This window comes from Notamacropus eugenii, chromosome 6 (genome assembly GCF_028372415.1).
Source record: "Notamacropus eugenii isolate mMacEug1 chromosome 6, mMacEug1.pri_v2, whole genome shotgun sequence".
Classification (NCBI taxonomy): Eukaryota; Metazoa; Chordata; class Mammalia; order Diprotodontia; family Macropodidae; genus Notamacropus; species Notamacropus eugenii.
Window position 1 is genome coordinate 219,002,222 of NC_092877.1, and position 26,827 is coordinate 219,029,048.

Below are 26,827 nucleotides of genomic sequence, written 5' to 3' on the forward strand. Positions count from 1 at the left end.
AATATCTTAGTGTTGTCATTGGAGAGAAGAAAAGCAGGTAACAGAGGCTGAATTTATATATATACATATATATATAAATATATATGTATATGTATACACATGCATATGTATGTATATACACACATTAGTATTATTTATTTATAAATATGTATTTCATGATCCTTTAAGAAGATTGCCAAGAGGAACAAAGTTCAAACTGAGCTAAGATTAGCAGTGAATAGGAATTAAATGTGGAGGCCAAAAGAAGAGATTTTGTTCTTTTGTTTGTTTTCACTAAAATGAAGCCCAGAAGAATTTCAAATAAATAATTATACTCCTTCTAATGAGGTGGATAGGTAATAATAATAAAGAGCAGACTGAAGATTCATCTACTCCACTCTTATTTTGGTTTTAGACTCTCTTCCACAGAAAATTATCATAGGACTAAATGGTGGTAGTTGCTGCCCTTCGTCTTCGAGGAGGACCAAAATGACATCACCATTGTAAAGTGAAATTTCAGTGTGTCCAACTGTGGCTGATAGACCAATATGAACTCTGAATGCTCTTCCACAGGTTGGGCACAGATAGTCCATGTGAATACTTTGTGTGGATATTCCAAATTTGTGCATCCTGCATTTACTTTGTGCTGTCTCAATTCTGCTTTGCTCAAAGAGCACAGTACCATTTCCTATGTGGGCATGCCATGCTGAGCAGTCCTGTGCCAGTGTGTGGCATATTGTGCCACACTATGTGTGAAACTCTACCTAGTGGATTTGACTATGTGGCACAGTCAAATCCAAAGTTCTTGAGAGAGACCTTGAGAGTATCCTTGTATAGTTTCTTCTGGGCACCATGTGATCACCTGCTCCATGCAAGTTCTCCATAAAATAGTCTTTTTGGCAAGCATATATTTTGTATTCAAACAACATGCCCAGCCCATCTGAATTGCGCTCTCTGAAGCATCATTTGAATACTTGGCTGTTCAGCTCGAGCAAGGACTTCAGTATCTGGTAACTTACCCTGCCTGGTGATTTTCAGAATCTTCCTAAGACTGTTCAAACAGAAGCAATTCAGTTTCCTGGCATGGCGCTGGTAGAATGTCCATGTTTCACAAGCATATAACAATGAGATCAGCACAACGGCTCTGTAGACCTTTAATTTGGTAGTCAGTCTAATACCTCTTCTCTCCCAAACCTTTCTTTGAATCTCCCAAACACTGAGCTAGCTCTGGCAATGTGTACTTCACCCTCATAGTCAATGTGTACATCCCTGGAAAGAACACTATCAAGGTAAGTGAACTTATCCACAGCATTCCAAACTCCATTTGTTGCAACCAATGGTTCCATGTATAGATTGTGTGGTGGTGGCTGATGGAATACCTGTGTTTTCTTGGTGTTAATTGTTAGGCCAAAATTAACACAGGCAGCAGAGAATTGATCTATACTGTGCTGTATCTCAGCTTCAGAGACTGCATTGAATGCACAATCATCTGCAAACAGAAAATCATGCACCAACACTCCCTCAACTTTGGTCTTGGTTTGTAGCCTTTTCAAATTTAAGAACTTACCATCACTAGGGTAGTTGACCTTGGTGCTACGTTCATCCTCATTGAAAGCATTTTTCAACATGGCTGAAAACATCATGCTAAAAAGCATGGGAGCAAGCACACAGCCCTATTTCGCTCCACTGGTGACTGGGAAGGCATGAGAGCTTTGTCCATTATGCACAACCCAGGCAAACATGCCATTATGAAATTGATGTACAATATTGATGAACTTCTCTCAGCAACCAAATTTTGACCTAATTTTTCTATAAGCCCTCATGATTAACAGTGTCAAAGGCCTTGGTCAGATCTACAAACATTGTGTACAGACCTCTGTGCTGCTCCTGGCATTTCTCCTGGAGTTGTCAGGCAGGAAACACCATATTGACTGTTCCTTAGCCCTTTCTGAAGCCACACTGGCTCTCAGATATATGCCCATGTTCCAGGTAAAGAATCAGTCTATTAAGGAGGACTCTAGCAAGAGTTTTGCCAGCAACAACTAAGAGAGAGATCTCCCTGTGATTGTCACAGGACAATCTATTCCCTTTACCTTTATAGAGATGGACAATGGAAGCATCCTTGAACTCCTGGGGGATAACCTCTTGCCATATAACCTGGAAAACTTCAGTCAGCTTTTGTATGAGCAATGGTCTCCCTACCTTGTAAATATCAGCTGGAATAGAATCAGCACTAGGTGCTTTGCCACATGAAAGGAGCCTAATGGCCCTCAAAACTTCCTCTTCAGTTGGAAGTTCAGCTAAGGACTGACTTCAACCGGAGGTAAGTGGTCAGTGGCCTCACCATTGATTGATGATGGTCTGTTGAGAATGCTATGGAAGTGCCCAGCCCATCTCTCTAGGATCATGTCCTTATCACTAATCAATGTGACTCCATCAGCACTGAGTAGTTGTGATGTACCATAGGTTTTTGGTCAATAAATATCTTTCAGGGAATCATAAAAGTGTTTTGGATTGTTGCTATCAGCATAAAACTGAATTTCATCTGCCTTCTTACTGAGCCAGGAATCCTGCGTCTCTCTAAGCTTTCTTTTTCCTTTGCTTTTGATGGAATTAAATGTTGCCTTCTTAGAGATGGATGAACAATCCTGTTGGTAAGTCCTGTGGAGTTCTTGTTTTTCAGTTAGCAGCTTCTGAATTCCCCCATCATTTTCATCAAGCCAGTCTAGTTGTTCGTGAGTATTCTGACCCAGATGAGCAAATGAAGTACTGTACACAAAATCTCTGAGAGCTGCCCACTCCTTTTCTGCTCCACTGTTGCCAAATCTGTGTTGGCTCAACTTTCCTTCCAAATCAGCAACAAACTGTTAACGCTCAGAGAAGAGCTTTAATTTGTTGACATTAATTCTTCTGGTAGTCATTTTGTCTCAGTGTCTGCACTTTGGATGAATGTGAATATTTAGCTTGGAAAGGATAAGTCTATGATCAATCCAGCACCCTGCATCACACATTGCTTTTGTCACTCTCACATCTTGTCTGTCTCTTCTCCTTACAATCACGTAGTCTATTATATGCCAATGTTTGCTGCGAGGGTGCATCCTTAAGTTTTATTGTGTTTAGGTAAATGGAATACAGTGTTGGTGATGAGAAGGTCATGCAAAGCACAAGTCTTCAGCAGGAAATGACCATTGCTGTTGCTGTTTCCATCTCCATTCCTCCCTAGGACTCGCTGCCAAGTCTGGTAGCCTGAGCCTACTCTAGTATTAAAGTTACCCAGAATTATAAGCTTGTCCTCTTCTGGCACATTGATGATAAGAGTCTCTAGGTCTTCATAACATTTTTCTTTGACTTCATCAAGGTTTATCATGGTGGGAGCACAGGCACTGATGATGATGGCATGGCATTTGCCTGCAAGTAGCAGTCACATTGTCATGGGCCTATCATTCACTCCTTTTGGCAGGCATACCAGCTAGCTGATTAGATTAGTTTTGGTTGCAAAACCCACACCAGCTTCACTGTGCTCCCCTTCACTGCACCCACTCCACAAAAAAAGGTGTATCCAGCTCCAACTTCAATAAGCTGGCCTTCATCTGCCAGCTTTGTTTCACTAAGGGCTGCTATTTGGATGTGATACCTGTTGAGTTCTCTTGAAACAAGACCAGTTCTTCTTTCAGGTCTACTGGATATTGTGTTGTCTATTAGCGTGCACACATTCCATGTGCCGATGGTGTGTGGAATCATCTTTGCAGATTTTTTTGTACTTTTTTTGTGTTTTGACCCCATAGTGTGATTCCCCACCTGCTGCAGTAATCAGGCCAGGGTTGGGTAAGCAGACAATGTTTAGGGCACCTTTTCTAGCCCCCTTCCTCACACCAGGAGGTGAGCAGTGCAATCCTTAAAAAGATGTTCAGACACCCAGGGGGCTGCTGAGTCCCCTTGCTGTTTCCAGTAACAAATGATCCTATAGCCTGGGCTACCTGTGTGCAGAGCCATGACTACAGCTCCCAGTGTATCTGCACCTGCTGCTTCATCACTTGCCTATTGCCACAGGACTTTGAGGCATAATGGTGAAATGGTATGGCTGATATCTTTTGATTCATGTGTAAATTGGATTTAAGTGAGGCAGAGTTGCATAATGTCGTCAACCTCACTCTTTCATCCAGAGTCATCATAGTCCAGTGGCAGGACAAAGTCAAGACAGCTGGCAATGGCTCAGGATACAGTGGATGACCATGATATCTTCGGGGGCTACTTAAGCTCTAAGGGCTCCACATTACCTGCTTCATCTGCCTTCATGTTCTCATCTGCCCATTGCACCAGATGAAGTCTTCACATGCTTGGGGTAGACATCCCCCTAACTCACCAATGGGTTTGAGAACTTGGCTACCCTCCAACTGGTTTGGCTCATCTGCTGAAATGGTTTACTGGAGTGTGACTGCTGCATATGCCACAACTTCTTGGAGCCACAGGTGAGAGTTAGGCAGAACATGTGGACACCAAAGGTGGAAAAAACCCAGAAAAGGGCTTGGCAGCCATCACACCAAAGGTACTGATCCTCCCTGAACACACGCTATACAACATTCAGACTAAATATAATATGAAAAAATATGTTATTATGACCTTGAAACATAAAATATAGTAAAGAAAATGGTGAAAAAAACTATGTGATTATCCTTAATGAACCTGAGTCAAATAGCATGAAGTATGGCATTACATATTTCAAGAGTGAGAGAGAGACAGAGACAGAGAGAGACAGAGACAGAGACAGAGACAGAGAGAGAGAGAGAGAGAGAGAGGTGTGTCTGTGTCCCATTGCATACTTCAAGAGTATGCAAGCAATGAACTGATTAATGTTATTAATGAACCTTGAGCTAATGATCTTTGTAAAGTAATAGAAAGCAAGAAGATGCCATAAGATTGGAGAAAGGCAAAAATCTTGATTTTTCAAGAAGTGGGGTGCTGCTTTCATTTTTTAAACTACAGGATGGATTTGAATTTTAGTCCTAAGAAAATAAAAGAATTTAGAATGTCTTATTAAATTAATCATTTATGCAACACTTAAAAATGGAAGTAATGGTTTATGATGCATTTAGAAGTAGATGTATTACCATAGCTTTAGCATGCACATACTCTCCATCTCTGTTTCTATTTCTTTGTCTTGTATTTTTCTGCGTCTCACAAACACACTCAAGGTTTTTCTTGATTTATCTCAACATCTTTCTTGACAGGTTTGCCGGGCTAGATTGGTAGATTATGAAAATTTCATAGACACAAGATATCTGGATTTCCACAAGGAATTTGACAAATAATTTAATGTCATCCTTGTGAATTAGATGAAAAATGTTTACTGAGTATATGGTTAGACCTCTTCAGAAGTGTTTGAGTTGCCAGGCCTAAAAATAGGTTTTAATAATTCTGTGTCAATTTAGAAGAAAATCTCAGTGAAGGGATCCAGGAATCTGGCATTGACCCTATGATGTTTATCCATAAATGCTTATGAAAGAAATGCCTATGAGATATTTAGAAAATTTCAAGATAAGTGACATAGTTTACATTTCTGATGAGTCAGGAGCCAAAATAAAAGTTCTTGAGAGATTAGAATTATGGGTTGAATCTAATAAAATTGTACTTACTAAAGATAAATGGAAGGTCATATACTTGTATAGTACAAAGATGATACATGCTCAGATCACCTAAAAAGGAGTCACACAATTCTGTAGAAGAAAAATAGTGACTTACTTTGAGGTGAAGACATCCTTTATTTACCTACTTTATGGGTCAGAAGAATCTCTTTCCTTTGGCTGCATAGCCATAAAAAGCTGAAGGATTAAATCATCTTGAAGCAGGCATAGTCACTCTAGCTTTCAGAGTTGAAAGTCTTAGTCACCTTTCCCCCAAGATAGATATCATGTATGAAATTTGAATTAAAGAGAAACACTCTAAAATTTAGAGCTGCCTTAAATGAGATGGTCTTTCTTGGCAAGTAGAAGTTTTCTCTTTGCTGAGATTATCCACTAAAGGTTGGAAGACAAATAGTTTGCAATGCTGTACATAAGATTCCTGTTCCATTACAATTTAGAGCAGGACTTCAAATGTAATTTTGTGATTTTTATAATTTTTTAATCATGAATTTCAGTACTTTGATCATTTCATATTCTCTAAATCTATCTCCCAAATTCTTCTCACTTGTTTCCATAAATAACCTGCATACAAGAGTGGATAGAAGGCAATATTAAAAGACCTGGATCCAGCTTCTTCCACTTAATAGCTTTGTAAACATGGGCACATCACTTTGTCCTGTAGCTTCTATTTGTTCATATGTAAAATCTGAATGATATACTTACATTACCCTATAGGGTTGTTGTAAGGGTCAAATGGCATTTATTATTTTTTTTTCATGGGCATGCATGTCAATCTAGCTGCCAATCTATATTCTCTAACCCTGGGGATATTCTGCTTTAGCTGATTTCCTAGACTTCAACCTTTAGTGACTCTGACCATGCAACTCCTTCACTTTTGTCCCCAGGCTGATGAGAGTCACTGGAAATGAAAGATGCATTTTAGAGGAACGTGCACTGATGCTTTTTTAGTCATCCTGTTTTACTTACACTGATGTCCTGTCTCATGTCTTGTTATGATTGTTCCCTATGATTCCTCCTTTCTTCAATGGAAACAGCCACGTCATCACTCACCATGCTTAGAGGGCATGATTTGCCTTCTGCATTCTGTGTAGATTGAAGGCATCTGACTAGCACTATTTCACTATACCTCCTAAATATTTTCTAAGAAGCAATACCCATTCTCTTGCTTCAACCCTTTGTCTAGCTTCTAAAGGTTCTCCATGAACTGGTGCCTCACTGTTTTCTAGCCTTTACTGACACTATTTGTCTCCAAACATTCTATTTTTCAACCAAAGTGTATTACTAAAAGTCACCCATCAATGTTCTGTATTTTCTCTGTGCCTTTGCTCATGATTTGTTATGACATATCACCTAAATTCTGTCTCTTGGATTCCTATCCATTCTTTAAAGTCTTCTTCTACCACAAAAACTTCTTGAACTTTTCCTATATTTCCCTAGTCCATACTGTTTTTTCCTGTTTTATCAATATATCATAATTTGGTCTTGTAATTGTGTGCGTCATTCTCTACTAGAGTATGAACTTCATGAATGTAGTAATGATATTACATTTAATCCTTGTATCTTTCCCCAGTGCCTCATACAGTTTTCAGCACATAGAGAATGTTTGTTGAAATTTGCAGTTCTATAATTCTCCAAGAGGGAAATAAAAAGACAGTGAAATTAATGCCTTTCACACCAGAAGAAATTGAAAGTTACTTGAGAGAATTTAATGTTCATGGTAAGTAGTCAAATAGTTCAGAGACATTTGACCCCTTTATTCTAACCTCTGCAAATTATCTCTAACATATGTGGAAGCCAAAAGCAAGGAGAATAACCTTTCAGCAATCCTAAGTAAGAAGAATAGTGGCACGTTTTTGTTTAGACAATTTTGTCATAAGCATTTTGTTTATAAAGAGACGTACCTTTTTAATATGAATTTTTAAATATTTTAACACGCTCTAAAGAATTCTATGCAATATAAGTAGGAAGTTAAAAATGTAATGATATTCTCATGAGGGCCATTTTATTCAACACAAGAAATGTATATATTTTTATTTAATAAAAAACCAAACTATACAATTTTTGAGTTAGAAGAAAGCATAGAGCTGATGTAATTCAAATCTCTACCCAACATAGAGATGACCTGACCAGATCAAAAATACTTGCTTTTTTAGGTACATTTATGGTGATCTGTAATTTTCTCTTCCATCAGTTCCAGATACAGAGTAAGTTCATTCTTCTATTGAAATGGATTTAGTTTTTCTATATCTATCAAGAGTTTATTTTCTTACCTGCCCATACCAATGCTTGCACTTATCCAATAACCCACTCAAAATAACAAAGTATGTACCAAAGGTACAGGCACATTAGTAGGCAGGGGACAAAAATGTTCTCTAGGACTGAACCTGAAACCTGAATCTCTTTTCACAATTGTTTTTGTTGTTCTTTTGTCCAATTCCTTTTTTAAGAGCTACTACTTTAGGTATCAAAAGCTGTTGAGGGGTAAGAGTTTATTTTACTTTGAAAATGCAAAAGATCAATTTATACTTCATTATTTTAGGAGAGGCAATTTCATGTGCATATAAAATTCTACTGGTATTTCCTCCAGTAGAAAAGATTTCGACAACTCAGTAAATGGGAAAATGCACTTCAACTTCAACCTTTTGTTAAGCTTCTAAAGGTTTTCCATGAACTAGTGCCCCATGATTTTCTAGCATCCACTAACACCGTTGCAGGTGCATTTCAAACTGTGGCTGTAACAAGAATTATCCTCCAGAAAACATGGATCTTGTGTAGAAAGGACATCCAATCCACCCACTACCATTTATATTACTAGAAACCCTTTATTTCCACATTTCTAAAACATTTTTACTTTTAGTTTTTTAGGCATTGCCCTCATGAAACTATGTTCATTTCCTACCCACAATGGGTCATTGGGGTAGAAATATAGTGTTATTCATAAGCATTATTATCTTGATTGTTAAAATTTAGGAGAAAAAATAAGCACCCAACTAGCTCTCACAGACAACACTAATTGCAATTGAAATAGGAAAGAAAAGCCAGCAGCCCATAGTATACTTTCAGTGTGTCTGGTCTCATTTGAAAGGAGGCTTTGTGAAACTTACCTGAAAACCACTGGTTTCTTGTGATCCAGCTCCCATTGTTTTTAAAACTGAAATTTAAAGCAACATCCTTTAACATATACCACTTAGTTGCTTTTCTGACTCTTCCTTTTGTGACATTTTTCATTTGGGTTCTCTTCATTGGGCTGCCACTAAGTGGTATATGTTAAATAATTCAGGCTTGCAGAATGATTAATGTACAATTTTGTTACATAACTCTAGCACTAGGTTCTCTTTCCTCTTTCTGCTTAATTCTGAATGAATTCAAAGATGCATCCTCCTCGGCATGTCACTTTCCCAGTAACTTGCACTCCAGGGGGACAAAAAAGAGACAATACAAATAACTATGAAAGCAACGCTCACCTTTTTGATTCTGGAATAAGAATCAAATTGCTGCTAGGGTTTAGATAGGTGAAAAAAAATTATCTCAATACCCATTTATTTTAGGTATGTAATTACTTCTCCATAGGCATTGATCATGTGCTTCTAACACCCACTTTCTCCTACATGGCTTAAAATAGGAGATGAAATGTTAATTTATGTATTTGATCTTTTTCTTTCTTACTTCCCAAGCCATTGCCCAGACCCACACCCAACCTCCAACATTCCTACGCAAAGGGAAGTAGTGTAACAAATTTAGGAATATAATTCCACTCTGGGCAGATATTTTTTCTTTTCTCTCTAAATTTGTACTCAAGTTTTGACTCTATAGATTCACAAAAGGTCTCTCTGCAATTGTTTACATGAACTTATTCTGTAACCCAAAGGAATGAGAATAAAGAATTAGCTTCAGTGCATGCATTTCACATAAGGGAGGGGCTGAAGCTTATGGTGCACCAAGGCTAGAGATCTAAAATATGTAAGGAATCTAGACATAAGGTTTTCTAACATTGTGTAATAAGCATATGGAATACATTGGCCAAAGTGGCCATCAAAGAAAATAATATAAATGAGCTTAAGAAACAGACATTTTTACATAAGGAAGAGGATTAAAGTATATACCAAGAATTCAGGAGGTAGAAATATGATAAAAGTGGACAGGCTATTTGAGCCACATGGTATTTTTCAATTCATCCAACAATATATAAATACATATGTTAATTAAAACATTCTTCTTAAAGACAGTGCATAGGTTAAACATGCTTAGAATTAAGTTGGCGTATGCCTAGGGCATAATTTACTTAGGTGGTTAGAATACATGGCTATTTAATGAAAAACATACTTCCTAAGTATGAAGAAAATGGCAGAATTTCTGAAATACCAATTATGCCACCGTACCCTTTAGTGTCATTTTAATACAAAGAGTGAACATTCTACTGATCAAGGCCAAGATAGGGTTTTTCTAATTTAATTCAGTTCTGTTTTCAGTGAAAATATTTTGACCTTAATGGTCAATTTTGCTTTTCTTCACCTTTCCGAATATTTTCAGGAAAATGCTGTCACGATTCACTTATATTTGATTTGTGTACAGTTGAGTCATTATATAGTAAATATGAATTAAATAACTCAGGTATAGTAACTTGTGATAATGCCGTAGAGCAAAGTGTAACCAGTATATAACTTTTAACATACCTACATCCACATGGGAAATGAAATAGCGTATCTAAGATGGTATTACACTGTAAGAATACCTGAGTTTCAAATCTGGCTCTTCTACTATTAATTGTAACCTAATTTCAGAGTTATAAGTTAACACACAGGACATCTTGCCTGAGTGATAATTCAATAGGAACTCTTTTTAAAAAGTCTCAGACAAATGAAAGTATAATTGTGGGATATATCTAGCTTAGAATTCTTATATTCCTAAATTTGTTAAAAAAAACTTGAAGATATGAAAAAAAATGTGGATGCCATGAGTTATAAATTTTGGGGGTTGTTTTGGGCAAAACTTTGAGAATATCTTTTCTCATTCAACCCCAAAGTGCTTATGTTAATATCTATTATTGCTGATTTTTTTTCACCCTGAGAGACAATAAACAAGCTTTTGAATAAAAATGCAGCTCTAACATAAAAAGGAATCTTTATGCAACCCTTTGTCACTGGCCTTGATCACTTTTGACCCCTTTACCTACTCAAGAGATTCTAATAAAAGAATTGTAGTGTTTGATTAGGAAATTCTAGTTTTTCCCTTCCCTCTTAAATTGTTGCTTCTTAGTCAATGAATCTTCTTCTAAGATCTAGAAAGGAAATGTCATTAAAAAATAGCAATAAAAATTAACTCAAATTATTTGAATTTGTCTGAAATAGCTAGCAGGAGGGGCAAATAGCAGGAGGGGATGATATGATTTAGAATAATGCAAGTAAAACAAATCACAGATACTGGCTTAGGAGAGGAGAAAGTATATTTGTATACATAGAGTGGATAAAAAAAGTCTTAAAATTATAACCTTTATTGTAACAAATTGAATTCCCCCAAAAAAGTGAATGAGTAAAAGCAAAACCCAATCAAAACATAAATAAATAATCCAAACCAAAAATTAAATATTAAAAAGATAAAAGAGCATCATCAGACCTTAGTAGGTAAATAAAAGCTAGCTTCAATTTTAGCAACTTTGTAAGTGTTGCATTCTCATATTCATTAGATTTCAGACTTTTCACAAGAAACCTGTTCTTAATGGGTTCTTCTATCTTATTCTACTGGGCTCAGTGTGACATGACAAGTTGGAATTTTAATGCTATGTCCTAATTCTGTGAAAACTTTTGCTTTCATTGTGATAAGGAAAGCACTCCAGAGCAAGTCTTTTATATAGAGCTAAGAATGGAACTTGCCTATGATATTTAAAAAAAATAAAATTACATTTCAAATTTACCTAATTAAAGTTATTATGTTGACTTCTGAAATGGAATATTGAAGAATACACATATTCTTAGGCATCAGATAGTACCTTTAGAAAAATTGGTCATATGCTACAGCATAAACAATTCATTACCCAGAGGAAAAGGTGAGAAAAAGTAATCATTTACAGAAAACTAGTCAATGAAACTATAATGATTAATTTAAATATGAAGAAAAGATAATTAAATATGATTATTATTAACTTAATACTCTCAATGAAGTCAAAATATTCTGAATGGTGAGCAAAATCAAAGGACAAATCACAAAAACTATACATACTATATTAAAGATAATGATAATCAATCACCCCAAAAAAACTCGTTTATCAATAACCATCTAAATCCTAGACACTGAACTAGGTTCCAGGGATGTAAAAGTGAAGAATGAAAAAATCTCTAGTTTCTACACTGTCAAGGAGCAATGAGACTTGTCAACACAATTAAGGTAAAGTCAAAGAAGTCCTCAAAGGAAAATTTATAATTCTGGAATCATATTTACAGCATAGAAAAGGAAAGTACCAATGAAATAGATATGCAACAGGTAAAATTACTAAAATTACTAAAAATAAATGTGCAGCCATAGAACAAGCATGGAGATGAAAAGAGAATTGCAAGATCAAAGTCAATTTGCTCTTGTGCATATATGTAACTGACTTTTTGTTCAGCAAACTCAGTAGCTGCTACTTCAGAGTGTGTTAATACTGGCTGTGTTAACTTCGGCAAGTTACTTAACCTGTCCGTGCTCTAGAAAACTCTTTAAAACAAAATATTGCAGAAAAAGATATTGATCTCCATTGGTAAGAGAGATTTTAATCATTTAGAAGTTTCCCATAAATAAATCACAAGTCTAATTCTAATTCCCTATTAAAATGATAAAAAACAATTTTTGATAAAAATAAATTAAAATAGATTACATAACATATTTAAAAAGAAGGAAGGAAAATAAAAATACCAAAATAAAGAAAATGAAGAATGAATGTACAAGCTATAGATGTTAAAGTTATTTGGAATAAAGAAACCAAACAAATGCTAAAGGCACAGTCCAAGTAAAAATAAAGTGATTCAGATGTTTTACCAACGAATTCTGTCAAATATGTAAAGAGAAGTTCACATGCATGTTATCAAAAGGTTCTCAGACATAGAAACAGAAGAAAAAAGTTTATGGAAACAAATACATTCCTGATAATTAAATGAAGAAGAGACAAAAAGAAAGAGATCTATAAAGCAATTTCTCTAACGAATACTGATGCAAAATTTTAAAATAAAACCTCTGCAAGGAAACTACAAGAGTATTTTGAGAAAATAATTCATTATGTCCTAGTTTAATAAATTTCATAGATATAAAAATTATTCCATATCTGGAATGTGTACAATTAGTCATATAAAATGATAATAAAAATTATATGATAATTGATATAAAAGCAGAAAAAACCCTTTAATCAAGTAAAACATTTATTTATGTTAAAATCCTTAAAAACTAAAGCCATTAAAAAGTCCTTCTTGAATATGAATGAAAGCACAAAAATTCAAGAACTTCCTTTGCTTGCAATGGAGGAATACTTGAAGCTTTCCAAATACAAATAGCAGAAAAAAATAATCCCTCTTCCTCATTATTATTTTACATGAACATAGAAATGCTACCCAAAGCCATAAAAGTGGACAAGATAATTGGTAGAAACACTGACGAAGAGATGGAATTATACTTATTTTCAGATGAAACAATAGTGCATTCATAATATTCTTGAGAATCATTAAAGAATCTAGTTGAAATAGTTAATAGCTTTAGTGAGGTACAGGATTAAAAATAAATCTACAAATGTAAAAGAAAATCAGCATAATACTAACAAAAAAGGAAAAACTAGTAAGATCGATTTCATTCCAAATAACTAAAAAAATGTATATGATACATAGGAGTTAACCTACGAAGATACATGCAAAATTCATGCAGATTCAATTTGAAAATATTAGTAATAGAAATACAGGAAGGCAAATGATTGTAAAGACGTGCCCTTTACTACTGTCATATCAGTAGAATAAAGATGATGTTACTCAAATTAATTTTCACATTTAGTGTGTTGAGTATCAAATCCCCTAAAATATACTTTGTAAAATCAGATAAAATAATAGGAAAAGTCATAGGAAGAAAGAAATAGTCAAGAATTTTAAGGGAAATAAAGAGAAAAAAATACAAATGGGAGAGGAGGAGGATAACATTACCACACCTCAAATTACATAATTAAAGAGTAAACATCAGAACTATTTCATTCTAGGAGAGAAAGGGAGAGAGAGAGAATCAGAGGAGTACACAAGTTAAACAAAAACAATAAGTAAGAACATCCCAGTCTTTCAAAAATCCAAGAACAGAAATTACTGAGGTATGGAAACAGAGCTTCTTTTTTGACAAGTGTTGCTAAGAAAACTAAAGCATAGTCCTATAACTTTCACCTATATTGTACTCTGAGTATCTTCTCGAGAATGTACCTTTGTATTTATTTTTGAGAAAGACTTTAGAAATGACCAATGTATATACTTTGTTTTGGAGACTTCAACAGAATTATTCAAGGGTAGAAACATTTCAGAGAGGCTAAGGGAAATCTGAATTTTCTCCCTTTGAGTTCAGACTCTCAGATTGAAACTTGTCTAAACTAATCAAGGGCTAGTTTCTTTCCAGTGGTACATGCATAACAGATTACTTTGGCATGTACTTGTGAAGGCTCAGTTGAGATTGAATGATATAAATGTGTGGATGTAATCAATATGGTCATGTAATATGCATAAAAAAGATGAAAAATTTTCATGAAGGGAATAACATGGTTGTCATTTAGTAAGGGATGAATGGTCAGAGGGGAGGCGAGCAAAGACCATCTTGTGTTATGCACTGTTAGACTGGCATAAGGCACTCATAATAAATACATATATACATATATGTATATATATATATATACATCACACAAACATAGAATATATCATGTGTACTTAAATGTATGGATGCTTATGTGTATAAAAAAGCCTAGATATGGACCATACTCTGATGTTCCGTGTGTAAAACCTTGGGGATTCTGTAGGAGCTTAAGGGAGTAATTATCAAGAAGCAAGAAGTTTCCAAAATTGGAATCATTCAGTATTTTCTTTTAATATTGATCACACAGAGTACGAGTTTATCAGTAGGAAGGAAAACTCATATTGTTGGAATAATTTATTGAACACTTTAGTCAAATCAGTTTATCTTCATAAATTGATGCTCATTCAAATTCCAATAGGACATACCATTATGGAATGTATGTGACTGTAGGCTCCCAAAGATGATATCAGCAAAGTATAAGGAATGGTCCTCCCAGGCTGGAAAAGCTTCAAGTAAGCATCCAGGAATATACTTTTCTGTTATCCAGTGGATACTAGTGGAAAAATTTTTAAAAGCTCATCATTTCAAAGCTAGTCAGAGGAAATTGATAATCTTACCCACATAGCAACTTGCAAGCAATATCTACTAATGTGGGCAGGATTTTAGTCTGTCAATGGAGAGGGTTTCACACTGATGAATTAAGAGATTACTGAATCACTGAATAAGTCATTTTAATAAGCTGTCATACAAATGTGCTGCAAGGCATTGGTCATGGCCTTGTCTTTTTCAATACTATTATCAATGATTTAGATGAAAGCATGAGAAGCATGGTTTTAAATTTTTCAGCTCATATAAAACTGAGAGGGATAATTAGTACACTGCATCAGAAAATACAGTGTATTTTGTCATTGTGGTTCAATACCTCAATATATTCAATATTTCATAAAAGCATGGTTTTATCATATCAACTGCTGCTGGACTTAAGGGACTGGGCACTTTTCACTACGTGGAACCCACATGCTCTTCATTCTCACACATGGTAACCAGGTTCAATTCAGTTCTAGAAGAACCTAATTACTCAGAAAAAAATGGTTAGACTCTTTTTCTCACACTTTTTAGCTCATTACAACTTAATCTTTATCTTCTTAGAGGGGAAAAATGTCATAAAATCTCATTTTTGTTCTTATCTAGGATGTCTCCAAAAGATGGAAAAAAGAAATATACACAACGTGTAATAGGAATTAGATAGGTCCATTATTGGTTTCCTACATGAAAAAATATACTTCACAGAAAAGACTCCTATAAATGAACTTTGATAAGATGTAATCAATCAATGACATAACTTAAAAATGTCATAGTTTCCTAAGAGATTGAGAATTCAGTCTATCAGAATATAAAGCATCTGTTGGAACTGCTGAATAGACATAACACCGCCTGGCCTGTGCTGTCTAACAAATTCCCTCTGGGACTATGTCTCTTGCAAACCAGATCACAGCTTGGACGCATTCTTCTCTCAGTGGCCGTCATCTTCAGTGAAAAAACTCACTTTGCTGTCGATTGACTAAGATCAATGGCTAGAAATTACTAGAAATAATAACTTCTCAAGTATACCAGGTAGACTTCAAGAAGTATACCAGTATAGAATATAAGCAATTCATTTTTCTATTAAAATTCCTTAACACTTTTGCATTTATAATGCTATGGATATACATGAAATATGATTATTTTTACATTCTTTCCTCCCATCTGGCTCTGTTGGGTTTACTTCCAAAAGTTTATGCAAATCCATTCTCTCAGACATAGATTCAAACATTTGTTTCATTTGGAAGCAGTATGTTATATAGGGCAAAGGGCACTGGACTTCTAGAGACAATAGATGTGAGTTATTACCCTGCTTTAATACTTAAAAGCTGTATGACCCTGGTTAAATAATTTAAACTGTTTGAATATCAGTTTCTATATTTGTGAACTGGAAATAATAATACTTGTACTACTTACCTCACATTATTTTAAGTAAAGTGTTTTGTAAATCCTAAATTTCTGCAGAAATATGAATTATTTTTATTGGCCTTCTATTCTAATTCTTATTCCTGAACATATAATGCCACATACTGAGAGAAAATGCAAGAGGGAAGGTTTTTGTTGGTTTATCCTGTTGGGGATGAGGAGGGATGACTTTCTCCAACTTTTTCCTACTACAACCAGGTCTTTATGTTTCAGGGTCAGTCTTACTGTTTTGATTTAAATGTGTGCTACAAAAATGTAGGCACATTCAACACACGTAATGTTGTCTTTACTATGGCATAATTCAAAACTCAACGTTAGCGTTTCAGTAGTCTGAAGATTACAGAAAGGGAATGAAATGAAGAGTTGGAGAAATGATGGTCAGAATGTCAAAGAGCAAATGTACGTATATGAAATTTATAGGTGCTGTCAAGTTACTTCAGCAGGAAATGTAAGGAATATCATAGAGGCTTCTACCTACCCTCTTTGACCTATCCTAATAGGAAACTGGAGATGACTAATATAGTAATTGCCAATAAGTTTGTCTAAACTTTATGTTTTGAACTGTCTTCAAATAGTCACTGCTCTCCTCTGTGTTGTGTAAACCAACCAAATTTAAATGCCATTCATCTTAGTTGGTACATAAACATTATTAGAACATTTCTATATTTACTCTGGCAATGCTGAATCTTGAACAAAAAAAGGATATCAGAAAAAATTTTGATCAATGAGAATTTTGCACGCTCTTATGCTTTTTTGCTATGATTGAAATAAATTTTATAATACGTATTTGTACCCACACACACGTAAATACATATATAATAAATACCTAAACATGCACACATATATGTGCATATATCCATATGTGTGTGTAAAATTTCCCCATCTTTACATATGGAAAAAACTGAATATTAAGGAGAGTGATTTATTTGCCCACAGCCACAAATAATATCCTTTCATAATGAGACAAACACTGTCAAAAATTGCTAATTAGTGCAGCATCTCATGAAGTCTAATATCAGTATCATCTGTACCATTAATACAAAAGAAGTAGAGACGGAAGAGATGAGTCACCCAATTAGGGTATAGGTATATCCCACATGCAATTATCTCCAATAATACCACTTTGCAATAACATTTTTAAAGCCCTACCCTAAGTCAAGAGATGGTATTTATGACACAGTTTGACCAGTCTTCTGAGAAATGCCCACCTCTCTGCCCCAGTGCCCAACCCAGTTGCAACTCGCTCATTCTGCCCCTGTTCCAGTTAAAGGTCGCTGTTTTCTACTCTTGAAAAGACACAACTTTCATATAATATCCCAGAAGGCAAAGGAACTAGGATTACAAACAAAAAAATCCAGTAAAACTATTATTCAAAAATTAAATAGGCTCCTTTGTGAGGAAATCAGCTACTAAATTGATGTACTAAGTAGGTGAAGGGTAAACTTCTATCCAGGTCATCGTTTTAGCTTATAATAGCAAGGTGACCAAAAAATGAAGCCGACTTGACAAAAACCAACAAGGAAAGGAACAAAATGGTTCAAAAAGCAAAATCAAATTTAGGTGATCACATGTGTCTGTTGACTTGAGAGCTGAGGGAATGGACATCTCTAATCCACTTCCACATTACCGCTCGAGGCACGACTGCTTGTGGTGTCAGTATACATACATGCACACATGCATACATGCATACATGAGCATGCATATGCATTGTGCATGTGTATATGTGCATATATAATATACATCTATAACACGCACATATATGCACAGTACACATATGGATATATGCATGTGTGTATACACATATGCATATATAAACATATACATGTTCATGTGGTTTGTATATATTGCACCGATATGGTAATCTCCTAGAAATTAACCTATCAATAGCTACCTCACCTATCTCCATTGGTTCTGTCTACCTCCTTCTGTAATACAAGTTAATAGAGAAATGAAACAAAAAAAAAATACATTAAAAACTCAATTCTTGCAGTCTATCTCCTGGATGTCTGTTTACCACAACTTTTTCAAACTTAAAATTACTATTATTTTGATTCTTCTACCCTTCTTTCATCTTAGATAAGTATCATACTTTTAGATGCCCTAAACTCTAGGTTTAGTCAATTCCTTTACTTCTCCCTCAATTTCTACTAAGGGTTAAGATTCAAGAGTTTTCTTTTGTTTCTTCCCTGAAGATGAAAATAGATTTCAAAACAGATGTTTAGCTACAAGAAAGAGAGAGAGAGAGAGAGAGAGAGAGAGAGAGAGAGAGAGAGAGAGAGAGAGAGAGAGACAGACAGACAGACAGACAGACAGAGACAGAGAGAGACAGAGACAGAGAGAGAGACAGAGAGAGAGACAGAGAGAGAGACAGAGAGACAGAGAGACAGAGAGAGACAGAGAGACAGAGAGAGAGAGGGAGAGAGAGACAGAGACAGAGAGAGACAGAGACAGAGAGAGAGACAGAGACAGAGAGACAGAGAGACAGAGAGAGAGAGGGAGAGAGAGACAGAGACAGAGAGAGACAGAGACAGAGAGAGACAGAGAGACAGAGAGACAGAGAGAGAAAACTTTCTTTTTTCTCTTTTATTTTTAGAAAATGTTCAAAGTCATAATATAGCTTGAAAAGTGGGGGCTCTTGACCTTTATTCTAAACCTAAATTCTCAGATCTAGTCCTATATCACCAATTTTTTTTTTGTCTATCTCAAACTGAAAGCTGCATACGTATCTCACATTAAACATTTCTAAAACTTAACTCATAGCCTTTTGCCAAAATAACTTTCCTCTTCCCAACTTTCCTATTAGTTTCAAGGGTATCAGTCATCCAAACTCTCAGCCCCTCATCCTCACTCATACCAATTTGATAAATCAAATCACTTGTCACATTTTGTCATTTCTACCATCAGGACATTTGTTTGTCCCTTCACTCAAAGAATCCCTACCCTAGTTTAGATCCTTTCCATGTCTAGCTAGGAATACTGCAATAGCTATATAATCTGTCTCTGCCCCAAGTCTCTCTCCATTCCAATCTACTCTCTGCTCAGTTTGCTAGTAAGTTTGACCATTTCATCCCTCCTCAAACAAGCTAAAGTGACTCCCTATTATTATTTTTAGGCTCATATGTAAATTCCTTTCTTTGGCATTTAAAGATCATCATATACTACACCCCACCTATATATCTTTCAAATTTTTTAACACTTTTGCCTCCACGTTATCTACAATCCAGTTACACTGTCCTTCTTGCTGGCACATGACAGTCTGTCTTCAAGCTTGGTGGTCTTTGCATTGGCCAACCCCATTCCTCTCTTGGCTATCTTCAAGAGCTGAAATCTCATCGTTTTCAGAAAGCTTCCCCCCACCAACATCTCTCCGCCACTGCTTGTGCCCCTACTCTCAGATTGCATACTTTTTATTTATATGTGTATGTATATGCATATGTATGTATACTCACCTGTATATATATATGTATATATGCATATATACATATATATACTTATAGTATATAGTTATTTACATGTTGCTTCTTGCATTAGTAAAGTGCTTGAAGAGAGGAACAGTGTTTTTGCCTTTCTTTATATCTGCAAGGCTTAGCACAGTTTCTGAAATATAGTAAGTGTTTAATAAATGTGCACTTTCTGGGTATATTGGAATAAGGATTCTTTATTATTCAGTTATAGATTGTGCATGAATACCAGTCCATGCTATTTTCACCCTATCCTATAAGATAGCCTGCCACCTAAATAAAATCTTCATTCTCTGCTTCTAGTTCTCTTATGCATAAAACTCAGGGATGTTCCTGATGACTGAAAAATATCAAGTTGCCATGAATGCAGATCCATTAGTAAGTCTAACAGCCCCACCTAGGTCAGTCCATGACTACATGAATCTAGATTTTCTCTAATAAACAATTTTTAAATGGTATAATTTCAATGTTTCATTCAGCAATGCATCTTTTATTTGGAATACTGAATCTAATCATCCCCTACAATATAATTTGTTCATTTAAAGTTAGGTTTCTAAAGAATTAATTGGTTAAGTAAGGTATGTTATGCCTTTGTATGTACTTGAATATAAGATATTGCACATGGCTTAAATTCAATTTCTGGGTAGTCCCAAAAGTAATTGATGTCACTGTTAGTCAAATATATTTTATTTACTCAGTGTGTAGGTGACACTGTATTCAACTGTTCCTTTAACTATCAGATCATCTTTCTCCTCCCATTTATGTCCCAATATTAAAAGTATGCAATTCTCTCCCACTGTTTTCAATTCCTTTTTTTTTTTTTGAAATTTCCCATTTGAATGTCAGAAACATGTATTTAAGAAATGACCTTCAAACATTTACCAAGAAATTCACATAGTCAAAATTCAGGGATCTGCATTCCATTAAGATCTATCTTTACTTCTCCTGTTTTTGCTAAACTTTTACAATGCTTTCCTCTTTTTTATGATACTCCCTCAAGAATCATTTTCTCTTGATCATATCCTTCGTGAATGAGGGTAATATTGTTATATTCCTTCAAAATGGTCCTCTCACTCATTTTCCAGTCTTGCTAAACATTTCTCTCCATCTTATGGTCTATATTCCATTTAGAATCATAAGGTCCTTAAAATAGTAAGCACTATATACATGTTAACTGTTATAATACTAATTATAACTATCATAATGTCCTTTGAGCTATTTGCCATGTGTAATATTCCGTCTCCTACTTCTACTGTTTTGTACAGGTGATTTCCCTTTTGGCTAATATGGTCCCTCTTCATCTCCTTTTAGAATCCTTGTCTTCCTTGAACATATAACTCAGAAGCCATATATGAGCCTGTTATCATCCTCATAGTGGTTCATATTTCCTCCCTCAAAATTACTTCATTATTTTGTATATAAGTTACACTTACATATATGTGTATTTCCTTTATCTCTCCTTCTTCTTCAATGAGAAAATGTAAGTTCCTTGATGGCAAGGACTGTTTTGTTTTCATTCTGCATCATCATGTCTAGCATAGGGCCTTTAATATAGTACACACTAAGTAATGTTTATGGGATTAACGTGAATTTTATAATTTGCTTTGTCTCTATATCTCTATTAATGTAGTGGCTTTTACATAGAAGATACTTCATAAATGTTTGTTGAATATAATCAAATTGAGTGAATCCCAAGGACAGGGCATTGTATTTTGTATTCACTTAATGAATATACACACATACACACACATACTTTATTCTTTATTCTTTTATATATATATGTATAGATATTCTTTTATATATGTATATATACATATGTGTGTCCATGTGTGTATATATACATATATAAAAGAATAATAAGTAAATAAATAATTAAATACATAAATATTCAAGTAATGAATAAATAAAGAATTAAAGAATATATATATTAAAGAATAAATACATGTATGAATGGTTAAATGGTTTTGGAAATAAACTAAATTATATTAATAATGTGAAGTCTAACATGAATGGGTCCAATCACTATAGAGTTGTATTATAGACTAGATAATAGCATAGTATATAGGGAAGACTGCACTTTAGGTTTTGTGGCCATGATAGCCATACATCACAATAATTAACACAACCACCCTCTTTGAATAACAGCCCAACAGTAAATAAATAGCAGAAATCATAAGAAATGCAGGCAAATATGCACATGCATAATATATACACATGTATATATTAGCATATCTCTATAACATTCTTGTAAATTGCATTCATTTTGGGACTGATGTTTTTATGTCTTCTATATTTCCTGACATATCTCTGTCCCTCCTTCCCAGCAAGTAATTTTTTATAACCAATACAAAAGAAGGGGAAAAAAGTCTATCGATACTGTCCAATACATCAAAAAGTCTGACATTTTCTATCATGTTCTACATTCATAGTTCTCCACTTATGGAGGGACAAAAGGCAGGGAGATATCTTTTCCAGTTTCTTCGTTGGGGCAAAACAATCCATATAACTTCTAAGCATTATTTAAAATATTTGTTATTGCCATTCATTCAATTTAGATTATTTTTATTGTTTTTTCTAGTTCTGCTTTCTTTATTTTTTATCAGTTTGAATGTTTCCCATGGCTCTATGTATTTAGTATATTCATTGTCTCTTAAATAAAAATATATGCCTTCCATTATATATAGCTTGTTTAGCCATTCCCCACTGAGTATCTACAGAGATTTCAATTCTTTCCCACAACAGAAATAAAATGTGTGTGTGTGTATAGCATGTGTATAGTATATATATATATATATATATATATATATATATATATACACACATACACACACACACACACACACATATATGTGTATTTGGTACATATGAGCTTACTTTTTATCATTGTCCATTGTGTGCATGTATAAATATATACTAGATGGATGTGTGTGTTTATGGATGTATATATCTATATCTATATCTATATATCTATATCTATCTCTATATCTATCTATCTATCTATATATATATACATATATATGTATATATATATATATATATATATATATATATATATATATATATATATATATATATATATATATATATATATATATATATATATATATATATATATATATATATATATATATATATATATATATATATATATATATATATATATATATATATATATATATATATATATATATGGAGAGAGACAGAGAGAGAGACAGAGAGAGAGACAGACGGACAGACAGAGAGAATCAATCTCTGGGTCTAGGGTATGGAATATTTTAGTCGCTTTCTTCCAGTAGTTCTATATTCCTTTCCAAAATACTTGGGGAAAATCACAGTTTTCCCAACAGTGTACTTGTGTTCTTGTTTTTCCAGAACTACCACTTTTCTTGGTGTGAAGGTTTTATTCCTCACTCTTTTCTTGCTGACCTCCTTGCACCTATTTTTTTTTTTTCAGATAAAGCTTACTAATCCCTTAGTACACTGTATACTTCTATTATACATATGTAATATTTCTTTGTATGTTTTAGTGATTTCCACACCTGCTTTAGCCCCATTATTGAACTATGGGTTCTTCAAGGGCAGAGTCTGTTTTATTCAACTTTGTGGAGCCAATGTAATGAACTTTCAAGAGAACATTGATAATAGTCACACAAGATGGAAAGACATAGATGGTATGAGGTCTGTATTATTGGCTGAAACTTCCATAACAATGAAATCATAAATTCATATAACAATGTAAAAATCCCCATTCATTTTAGTGGTGTTTAGTATGGAAACTGAAGGACTAAATGATGGCAAAATTTAAATCCAAATGGTTGTGTGTCTTCTAATTATGTTTGTGGTTCCTTAAGTGCTTCATGGGACCCCGCTCTCCAATAATGCTAACATTACTTCCAATTCATGTCTTCTGTTAAGGCTTTGAAGCATTTTCCTCACAATACCACTTTGAGATAAATGTTGTAAGCATTATTTTCTGCCTTTTATAAATGAGAAAATTGAGACTCGGAGATATAAACTGATTTGTGAAATTTCACTGAACAAATAAGTGACATTAGATTTGAACTCAGGTCTTTCCTATGCTCTTATCCCTTCACAAATCAACCAGAGCTCCTCATCTTCTGCTGTTTCTCAATATTTCAACTCTACTTCAGTCAGGCTACTTTACATGGGATACTCATTATTCCACCACATTTCATTATTTTTCTCTTCTTCCATTTCTCCACATCACCACTTGCAAATATTCTATTTTAGTTGGCATGTTATTTCATACCAGTCATTCACCAACTTATTTCAAAGCTAGCAACACCAGAAAACCTCTTATTATCTGCATGGAAGAAAGTCTCAGATCTATTCTGGTTACAACTTATTATGGAAAACCTTTTTAATGTTACAAACAAATTTTTGAATATGTATCAAGACTATTATCTGTGCATCTGAACCTTGCATTCCAAGTGTACTTGAAACTTGGCAGCATCTTTATTTTGTCTTATACATCTCCAACTCCTGTCTGAAAGTACCTCATAGAGTGTCCTATGGACAGTGTGAATAAAAAGAGTAAATAAATTGATTAGAAAAAATTATGCTGATTCTTTGTATTGAAAGTTGTTTCTTAATAATTAGAATACAATGAAAAAGTGATCGATATATTGCTTTACTGTTGTATTCAAACCTTACAACCAACCTATGACGTAGATTCTGTAATTATTTCTATTTCCATTTTATAAATGAGAATCAGAGAAGACACAAACTTCTGTTCAGTCATCCAGGTAGTTGCATTCAAATCTACATCTTTCCTGACTCTCCAGTTCAGTGTGCTCTTTCTGTCTTCTCCTCTGTCTCATGCCTCTTTCATCTACCTGAATCTGTCTCTTGATTTTTTTAATAGTAAATTACTAATTGGAATTTGGACAGAGAGCAGATGATGTGAAAAGGTCTGAATTGTCTGTTTGATTGTGTTACATTCAATGTCTGCTCAAGACCTGGAGATCTAGCCCCAGTGCTGGACCTTATTAGAGGATTCGCAACCCTACCAACTATCATTAGTAGGTAGCAACCTTGGTAGATAAGGTTGTAAGATGATTCCCTTAACAATATAGATGCTACTGGGGTTACTAAGTTTCTTTCTGATGCTCTAACTAATTAGGTCTTTGGCTGTTTCAGTAACCACTAGAGCTGTTTCCTTAATTTCCCAATCCCTGCTGCTTTTTCAATTTAGCAAGCATCTTGGTGCTTTACGTTACAGGTTGGTCAAGATGTATTCAATATATTTAATTATCTTTACTATGTTTCAATTGATTCAAGCTAGAGTAAAATTTTTAATGGCACTTCCAAGCAAACTGTAAGATATGCTGAGCTCCCAGAAGACTTTACTCCAGACACTATCTGCAAGGGTCATATAGTAAATTGAAAAGTTCCTTTTCTTCTGTTGACTAGACCTTTCTGATGTTCCCATTAAGAACAGTGAGGGTCTGGTTTTGTCAGATTCTCATTAAGGTCACTGAGGATATGAACTAAATGAGTTCCCTTGCTAGGAAAGCAATCTGCCCATATACTGGTTTTTGACACATGCTACCAGGATAGTATCTTCTGGTGAGGTATCCAATCTCAGTGCAGCTAGAGTGGTAAGGTCACACAGTACTACCATTAGAAAAATAGAAAACACTCAGCACTACGAACTCCAGAATATGTTCTGCCCTAGGAAATCACCATTGATGGAGTGGAGAAAGTCAAGGTCAGGAGATGATATTTGGGGGAAGCATTTTTGAAGAGCTAACTAGTCTCTATCACTACTTAAAGGCATGACTTTGACAACGTAACAGTGAAGATCTCCAATGCTTCTGTCACTACACCACATTGTCCCCACTCACAGATATCATTAAGAACTCAGTTTTTCTTTAAGGAATATGAATCTATATTGTATGTTTCTCATCACAGTTTTTTCAATGACTGCAGAATTAAGACTAGGCAGCTAGAAGAGATAGGATCAGAACTAGAGCAGTTGAGAAAAGGAACCCATATTAGGAACATCACATATGTCCCATGTTTAGAGTTAAAACTGTGCCTTGTTCTGGCCTCCCTGACCCTGCTACACACATACATACACATACACACACACACACACAGCTCTAGTCCAAATAGTAAATATATTTTTGTCAGAAAATAAGATTACAAAGGAGAAGCTGAAAGTAATTTACAAACTGTCCCAAAGATCAAAGGAACATGAATTAAAAATTATATCATATATTAACTGAAATTTACATCCTGGTAAAATGTTCCAAATCAGGAAACCATTCTGAAGGCTTTTGGTCTTCTGATATATAAATTCCAGACCAAATACAGACCTCTACAATTCTAGACCAGCAGAACATCAAATGGTGCTGGGAACTTTAGGACAATAACTTGAAGTTTTACTGATAACTTTGAGATGATGATTTATATATGTCAATGAACTAACTCCAAGGTGACATAGTAAGTCTGCTTCCCCCTGAATCCTATAAAAACATTACTCCTATAAAAACATCAAACCCCTGACTCCTGAACACTTCCATCACCATCAGTTTCATGCTGCATAGAGCTCACAACTTGAATCCATGGTTATGTGCATATATTTACTACCTCTCCCCCTCCAAATCCTCTTCTTGAAGCTGTCCTTTCTACCTTCACCATCCCATTTCCTGTCCCCAAGCTGCCATTTTCCTCTGTACCACTTTGGCTGAATATCTCTGTGCCTTATTAAAGTGTGACTGCCTCCCTGCTTCCTGCTGCCAGTTGTGGTCATTCCTGCAAGTACCCAAAGAACCAGGAATCCTTGCCCTTATTTCATAATTTCATAATTTAATTATCAATTCACTAGGCAACAAAGCCTAAGGCTAATCTTGGCTAGTCGGTTAATTAAGTAGCTATATTACAAAGAACAAATCCAGCTTTAACAAGTTGCCTCAAGAAGTTTCTCTTGGGCAA